Source organism: Solanum verrucosum, unplaced genomic scaffold, assembly GCF_900185275.1.
Source record: "Solanum verrucosum unplaced genomic scaffold, falcon-dt-bn FXZP01000130.1, whole genome shotgun sequence".
NCBI lineage: Eukaryota > Viridiplantae > Streptophyta > Magnoliopsida > Solanales > Solanaceae > Solanum > Solanum verrucosum.
The window spans coordinates 707,859-717,081 of NW_026020341.1; the positions used below are offsets into that span (position 1 = coordinate 707,859).

Consider the following 9,223-nt stretch of genomic DNA (forward strand, 5'->3'; position numbering starts at 1 on the left):
CTCTTCAATTTGCCCACCCTCTTGCTTCTTCATCCTTCGACGCTCGTGAGGTGGGATGTACATGTCCTTCCTTTTGGACACTAATTCCAGTTCCTTGACCTTATTGGCCAAGATATTCAGTTGATCCAACAATGTGGCCAAGTGTTGGTCCTTTTCTGCCTCCTTGTTGGTCTTGGCCACACAATCAAGGAGTTGGGCTGCTGTTTCATAGGATTGTGCAATCAAACAACCCGAAGAGAGTTGGTCAGCCACTATTTTATTTTTGGGGCCAAGACCCCTGTAGAAGCATTCCAAAAGCATCTTATCTGGAATTCCATAAGTTGGGCACTGTTGTAATAGGTCCTTAAATCTTTGCCACAACTCATAAATGGTCTCACCCTCCAATTGCTTGAAGGCTAGGATGTCATCCCTGAGACTCATCAATCTCAAGGGAAGGTGAACGATTTGGCCCCTGTTCCTACCGGATAAGCTCAATTTCTCTGCTCAACAAGCAATACGAAAACCAAAAATGAAAATAAGTAGATTCAATTATAAATTAACAAGAACTTAGCTAAAGATTCTCAACCGACACAGCTCCCAGCAGCGGCGCCATTTTGACTTCACGTATCAGGACACTTCATCCAATACTAAGTGCCAACGATCATTAGTCAGTAATATAACCCAACTAAATGAGTTGGGGTCAAATCCCACAGGGAGTGGTACGTGTTTAAGAATTAAGAGCGAAGTACGAATATATTCAAGTCAATCATATGAATAAATATTTATGAATAAAAGCATAATTCAAATTAAACGGTGACACAAGTGTCAAATAACAGGGGGTTTTTGATTTTAATTATCAACTCCAATAGCATCAAATAACACGAATTAACAAGTAATGAGAAGGGCTCTTGGGATGTAATTAGATTATAGGCTAATATAGACAAATAGGTGATTGCAATTGATAGGAAATAATTGTAAATCAGTGAATAAGCTAGACTTTAGTGGGGATAAACTTTCTCTCGAACAATTTACCCCAATCAAGTTGGTTTCTCTCGAACACTAACAAACAACAATTAAGAACAACATATGCTTTAGTCCATTCACTCTCTCGAGCTGATGTGTGGAAAAGGGCTTAGGATTCACTCTCTCGAGCTGAACCCATGACAACCCAATACCCACGGACCATCAATTCAATAATCTTGGTTTTAAAGCCTCTCTCTCGAGCAAGCCAAAAACACTAAGGTAGAATTGCATTTGCAACAACAAGCCTTTAAATTAAACCATAATTACTGAATGAAATCACTTCTAAATAGTATTTAAACTATCAATTAGCAATACCCATAAGCTAAATCAATCCATAATAACAGCCGCAAGAATTGGGGTTTTAACTAGACATCATAAAAAGACAGAAATTGTTACCAAATTGTGTTTCCATCAACTGGGTAAGATTAATTTCGTCTTTACAAAGGTCCAAGTTGAAGAATCTCAAAGACCCACTTCCAATTTCTCAAAAATGGAAAACTTCAATTCTTCAAAGCTAAGGAAAAGTTTGTCACAAAACTCAAAGTTCCAACTCCAAAACTGAAATAATTTATATTATGAAAACTGATACTAAACTAAATATTCAAAAATGTATTTATAGTTGCCAAAAATATGCTGCGAAGGACCATTCGGCTCAATAAGTCGGAATCGCCGATCAGCTCGGTGATCCACTTTTTGGTCAGTTCGATCGCCTTTTTGCTTTTGCCTTCAGCATCTTCAAGTTTTGTACCTTTGGGGGATCCAATCAGTGCATCGCGGAACTATTTGGCGACACGCCGACTGCTCCTTTATCTCGCCGACTTGGTTTTCTCCTTCAGGGCTTGGCACACTGGAACATTAAGCGAGGTAATAGCCACTCCACGATTCGCCCAATGGATTAGGCGATCAACATGCCTTCTTTTCTTTGTTTTTGCTCGTTAGTGTCCATGCTTTGTTCCTCAATCCAAATACCTTGAAAGCAAGGGTTTTACATCAGTTATTGACACAAAACAAGCATTTGAGGACATTAAATCTATCAAAATAAAGCCCTAAATGAGTCCTAATCGTGGACTCATCAGTCTATATGTTCCCAACCTTGAACAATTACTACACATGACATTAATTTTAGAAGATCACCTATGAATCCTCAATTTCACCTCTCATGGCATAAACCCACATAATATCAATCATTTGAATTAGATTAGGGTTGACCATGCAAATCACCAAAATTCATCATAATATCACAATTCAATGCTACATCAATCATAAATAGGTATTATCCACTCAATTGGAATCATACTCAACACTACCCACAACATAGGAAGAAACCCTAACTAAAATTGGGTTTTGTCTTAACAATTGAGGGAAATCTAAGGGGCTCTATGGGTGGAAGAACCCATAGATGAATAAGATAACATACCTTGATTCAAAGACCTCACAAAAGCTTGCAACAATGGAGTCTTGTTCTTGACCTAAGCTGTATCTTTTTCTTCAAGTCTTGAGTTTCTAGAGAGAGGATTTTTGAGATGAAGTACCGCGATCTTTTGGGGTTTTGAAATTAATGACTTAGTTGGGTGTTAATGACTTAAAATACTTTATATAGGTGTATAAAATCCATATAAAACGACCATCACTTAACTAACTAAAAACGAATTTACTAAAATCATCTTCACGATCATCCTCATCGTAAAGCATCTTCACGATCCTTCCCATGAACCATGGTCAAGACCACTGGTCGTGAAGTGGTCCACACCACTATCCGTGGTGGTGGTCGTGGACTTGAGGCAGTGTTCTCCAAGCTTGGGGAAGCCTTGGCCTTTGGCTTGGGCCTTGCTCCTTTAGCTTGGCACTTGCCTTTTAACCTTGACTCTTGTAGCCCTCAACTAAACCCTAGATGGTCTACTAAGCTATGGGAAATCATTTTACGATTCTAACCCTTGCTTCAAACTATAGATCCCTAACTTAAGGCTCTAGTTTAGTCTACTAGTTTTCGGGGTATTACAATATCTCCTCCTTCGGATCATTTGTCCTCGAATGACGATTCTAAACAATTCTTAAAGGAAATGATTCTAGACTAAGATCCCATCATGCATGCAATACATCTAAATGCACACAACCAAGGAGGAAAACTTCAACTCCAAGCTAAACATACTCAATGCAACACAAGGGAAGAAGAACTACATCTAACAACCCAAAATGCATGAACTTCCATATCTACTCATATTCAAGGAGATCACTCTTGATTATTTTTAGCTTGGAGGACATAGAACCTATTCTTCTTTTGGACAATCTCTTCCGGCCCACTAGTATCAACTTGCTTACCCTCTCTTCTTGTATCTTTTGATTTTGGACAATCTTTCATCTTGTGGCCACTCTCACCACAACTAAAGCAACTTTCTATACCGGCAAAACACCTACCCTCATGCCTCTTACACATCTAGCACAAGTTGACCATAGGGACTCGTTACCAATTCTGGGTGGCTTAGGGTTAGACACCCTCTCATCCTTATACTTAGGAGCATTAGAAGAGCCATGTCCGAAAAACTTTTGTTGATTCCTAGAACAACCATGTCCATTGGATCCATTATGAAATGACTTATCATTGTCCATCCTAGACCTCTTTTTCTCCATAGATTTTTCCTCTTGGAGTTTATCTTCCTCCATTTGTTGAGCATACACCATAAGACGTGAGATATCCATATCATCATGGAGCATTGCCGTATGACGTACACCCCCGTCAAAAACCTACTCATCATATCTCTCGGACTTGCTACCATAGATGGAGCATACTTAGACAATAGAGTAAATTTCAAGGAATACTCCTTAACACTATACTACCTTGCTTAAGGTTGATGAACTTTTATTCAGTTGTGATGTGATGGCTTGGGCCAATATTAAGAAGGCTGACCTAATCTCCGCATTTGACATATCCGGAGGATCAATTGGAGCTTGAGGAGGAGCTTGGTGTGGAACTTGGAGAGGAACCTCTTGATCCTCATTGCCTTCCTTACCTCTCCTAGTATTTTCCCTTGTATTAGCCATACCATGAAAAACCATAGGGCACGGATTAGAAGAAAGACCTAGTAGAGCCAAACTCTATGGCACTAGTTAGAGAATGAAGAGGTGAGGTTTCCTAAGCATCCAATAGCCCCCTATTCATAAATGTGGTGCATTTCACATTTATGAACAAGACTCTATTAGACGTGGTTTGAGACAATCCTAGAACCATTCTAAACCTTGTGCTCTGATTACCAAGTTTTTCACGACCTAGGGGTACACCCTAGATGTAACATTGCGTACTTGACCCCGAAAGGGGTCTCATTCAAGCCCTTATCATATCATAACATAAGATAATAGAAAAGTACGGAAATTTTAAAAACTTTTATCCATACAATCGAAGTCTTTTCATAAAAGCAAACGGAAGTCTTACTACACTTTGTTTCAAACCGTCTAATACAACTTTGAATTTAAACCTTTGGGACACAGCCCACACAATAGTCTCAACATGAAAAATAAAGACATAAAGGAAATAGTGGGTTTTGTCCTCGAAGTTATGAGGACTCACCAAATCTTCAACTCCTTTGCTCCTTAGAAACCAAGCTTCAAGATTGGAACTCAAATCTCCGAACCCTACATTTGATGAGAATGTAGGCAAAGTATGAGTTAGTACAAAATGTACTAAATATGTTAGCTAGCATAACATCATAGGAGCATATCATAAGGGTTAGCCAACATAAGACATAATCCAATACTTCATGAAACATCAACTATAAGCATAAGAGACAATATCATAATCATAAGTAAAGTTTCCAACATAAGCCTCATATAAACCTTACTCTACTCTTAGTCATTCATATCACAAAAGGACTATTGTCAAGTAACCTCAAAGCATACTAGTGCAATGCATGAATAGCAGCCCATAATACAATCCAAGCCAAGCATCCATTTTTGGTCATCTTAATCATAGTTTATATGCATAGTCAAGTCTTAGGCTTTCATATCATAAGAGTACTGTACTCCTAAGTAACCTCAAAGCATATGTGTGTAATGCATGAATAACATTCCATAATACCATTCACAATAAGCATAACCTTGAAGTCACCATATTCATACTTACTATTCATTTGGTCTCATTCTTAGCTTACTTCCTATAGACAAGGGAACTATGACCTTTAGTTAATCATATCATGGAAGGCAACTATAGCAACAACCCAAGCTAAACATACATCATATAAGAGAACACTTCATAAGTAGCTTCAACTTATACTTATGCAATGCATGAAAAACATCCCATACTACCATCCAAACTAGGTACCACCTTAGGCCATCATACTCAAATGATTGTTATTTATCATTCTATACTACCAAAGAATAGCACCCTATTCGGCTAGACCAATCTATCATGGAAACATATTGATCATGCAAATCCAAGCTATTCTAGGGAGGGTACAAGTGTTCCATCCTAGCTACCATGAAATAGTCTTAGACCAACTAAGTCATGCTACCCTTAGAAGCACACTAAGATGCTAATGTAATCTACCCTTGGGAGAGTATGTGTCCTCAATCCTAAGCTACCATGAAATGTTATTGGCCTAACCAAGTCATGATATCATGAAGGCATCCTAAAATGCTAGTTAAAGATACCCTTAGGAGAGTATGGTTCCTCAATCCTAGGCTACCATGACTACCACTAACTCAAGCTACCATGAAATACATCTTACAATGCTAAGTCAAGCTACCCTTAGGAGAGTATGCATCCTCAATCCTAAGCTACAAATCTTGGTCTTGTCTTACGAAGTCAAGCTAAACATGAAGGGAACATATGTTACAACTTCAAGCTATTCTAGTCTAACATGCTTTGATTCATTTTAGGTGATTAGCTTTTTAACCTAGAATCAATCTATGTGAGAGAACCTTGTATCTCCTAGCATATTTATGCCTAAGTGTGTAAGTGAGAACATGCTTTCAACAATACACAACAAGATCACATCATATTAGCTTTACTCTAAAATCCCTAACATTCATGATTACTAGTTTTACTCTCAAAGATTTACTTCTTACAATCATCATTCATACCTAGTTTTCAAAGCATTCTAATCACATTCTTCTTTAGGTGGTGATTCTAGTCATAATTCATCATAAAGGTTCAATTTTAACTTTACTAGTCATGATCCATCATATATACCAAAATCTAGTTCAATTCATGTCTATATGTTCCCAAACATGAACAATTACTACACATGACATTAATTTTAGAAGATCACCTATGAATCCTCAATTTCACCTTTCATGGAATAAACTCACATAATATCAATCCTTTCAATTAGACTAGGGTTGACCATGGAAATCACATAAATTCATCATAATATCACAATTCAATGCTAAATCAATCATAATTAGGTATTATCCACTCAATTGGAATCATACCCAACACTACCCACAACATAGGAAGAAACCCTAACTAAAATCTGGTTTTGTTTTCACAATTGGGGGAAATCTAAGGGGCTCTATGGGTGGAAGAACCCATAGATGAATAAGCTAACATTCCTTGATTCAAAGCCCTCACAAAAGCTTGCAACAATGGAGTCTTGTTCTTGACCTAAGCTCTATCTTCTTCTTCTTCAAGTCTTGAGTTTTCTACAGAGAGGATTGTTTAGATGAAGAACTTTGGGATCTTTTGGGGTTTTGGAATTAATGACTTAGTTAGGGTGGTTAATGACTTAAAATACTTTATATAGGTGTATTAAATCCATATAAAATGACCCCCACTTAATACCAACTAAAAACGAATTTACTAAAAGACCCCTCATTAGGCTGCCTGCTCCCAGGCACCACGACAGGACCTCACAAGCCGTGGTCCTGCCTGTGGTCCTTGGGCAATGGCTTGTCCAAAGTTTCTTGGCCTCCCTCATCCTAAGGCATCTTCACGAGCCTTCCCACGAACCGTGGTAAAGACCACTGGTCGTGAAGTGGCTCGTGAAGGTGAGCCACTTTTAGGCAGCCCTTAGGGAGCTACTGCCTTGTCTTCACGAACCACACCACGAACCGTGGTTGTGGTCGTGGACTTGAGGCAGTGTGCTCCAAGCTTGGGGTAGCCTTGGCCTTTGGCTTGTGCCTTGCCCCTTTGCCTTGGCACTTGCCTTTTAGCCTTGACTCTTGTAGCCCACAACTAAACCCTAGATGGTCTACTAAGCTATGGGAAATCATTTTACGATTCTAACCCTTGGTTCAAACTCTAGAACCCTAACTTAAGGCTCTAGTTTAGTCTGCTAGTTTCCGGGGTATGACAATGAAATGCTTCTTGAAACACGATCTTAAACTGTATGTCATAAAATATTCGAATTTGAGCTAAACCTTTAAGTTGAAATGCTCTTTGAAATATGAGTTTAAACTATGTGTCAAAAAGTTCTTCAAATTTGAGGTAAATCTTCAAGTTGAAATGCTCATTGAAACACGAGCTTAAATTGTATGTCATAAAGGTCTTCAAGTTTGAGTTAATTCTTCAAGCTGAAATACTCTTTGAAACGTGAATTTAAACTATATGTCACAAAGCTCTTCAAATTTGAGTTAAATCTTCAAGTTGAAATGCTCCTTGAAAGACAAGCCTAAATTGTATGTCAAAAAGCTCTTCTAGTTTGAGTTAAGTCTTCAAGCTGAAATACTCCTTGAAACACGAGTTTAAACTGTATCACAAAGCTATTCAAATTTGAGTTAAATCTTCAAGTTGAAATACTCCTTGAAACACGAGCTTAATATGTATGTCACAAATCTTTTCAATTTGAACTGAATCTCCAAGTTAAAATTCTCCTTAAGGTACGAGCCTAAACTACATGTCACTCCTGGCCACCCTAAAATAATAAAAAATCATTCACTCTCCCAGAACTACGTTGTGACTTGATCCTCTTCACTGAGGTACGTAGGCACTTAGAACCATATTCTAAGTTCAGTTGCATGAGTGTTAAAAAAAATCCACATGTTCCCACTTGATCCGTGACATGAAAGTTAAGGCTATAAGCATTTTATTTTATTCCATCAAACTTAGACTTGCACGAAGTATTGATGGGTCAATAGGGGCAAACCCTTATTAAATATGAGCTTCTTTAATAGTATGCTTGAAGTCTTTCAATTCAGTCAAGTTTTCAAGTTGAAGTCTTTAAATTCTTCAAGTTTGCAAGTTGGAGTCTCCAAATCCTCAAAGTATGCAAGTTGAAGTCTTCAAATCCTCTAAGTATGCAAGTTGAAGTCTTCAAATCCTTCAACTATGAAAGTTGAAGTCTTCAAATCCTCCAAGTATGCAAGTTGAAGTATTCAAATTCTCCAAGTATACAAGTTGAAGTATTCAAATCTTCCAACTCTGCAAGTTAAAGTCTTCAAATTTGTCAAGTTTGCAAGTTAAAGTTTTCAAATCCTCCAAATATGCAAGTTGTTAAATTATCATGCCTTAAGGTGGAAAAAATTGTCCCTTTGCACCTTAATCAGATAATTTCATGGATTTTTCCTTAAATGGATCTTTAAATTTTCATGCCTTAAGGTGGACGAGATTTGTGGGACTCGACAAGATGTGTTCAATTCGAGTTGAGACTTTAATTGGTTGATGTGGTGTTCTTTTGTATCACTGAAGTATCCTAATTAACTATGGAAAGATGCATAATATATATAAAATTGGGGCTTGGAGGAAATTGCCCCCTCCTTATTCTAATTAGTTGACATGGTCAACAAGCAACCATAGACGTCAATTATGTGGCCATTCATTTATTTACTCCAATTAAGCCACTCTAAATATATTGGAGTGGTATGCCAATTAATTATTTTTAAATTACACGGTATATAATTATTTTGTAATTAATTCTTCAAGCCTAGTCTTCAAAAGATAAAATATCTTGACAAAACTTAAGGCATGGGGTATTTGTAATCATTTAAAATTTATCAAATATAATTTTTTTGAATGATTTGGATTATATTAAATTCATAAAGATATAAGTCCAAATAAATATTATGGATTAATATAATTGAGTTAATTATTTAAAACCAATAAATATGTATTTAATTAAAGCCCGCTTCATAAAGCCCATATGCCATGTCAATTAAATCAGATTGGCTGAAGGGAATTTTGTTCCAATCACAACTCCTCTATTTTAAAACTATAAATAGGGGTCCTCATAATGCTGAAAAAGAACCAAGAATTCTAATAAAAATCTAAGGAAAGCTCGTGGATCAAAAGCCG

The 9,223-nt window shown here is 37.2% G+C and overlaps 1 non-coding gene across 1 annotated transcript; it reads left to right on the forward strand.

Annotated features, from left to right (window-relative positions):
• Positions 1-310: 310 nt before the first annotated feature.
• Positions 311-417, forward strand: LOC125837340 (small nucleolar RNA R71). Its single transcript, XR_007443521.1, has one exon. It is a non-coding gene; the product is annotated as a small nucleolar RNA R71 (small nucleolar RNA).
• Positions 418-9,223: the final 8,806 nt, after the last annotated feature.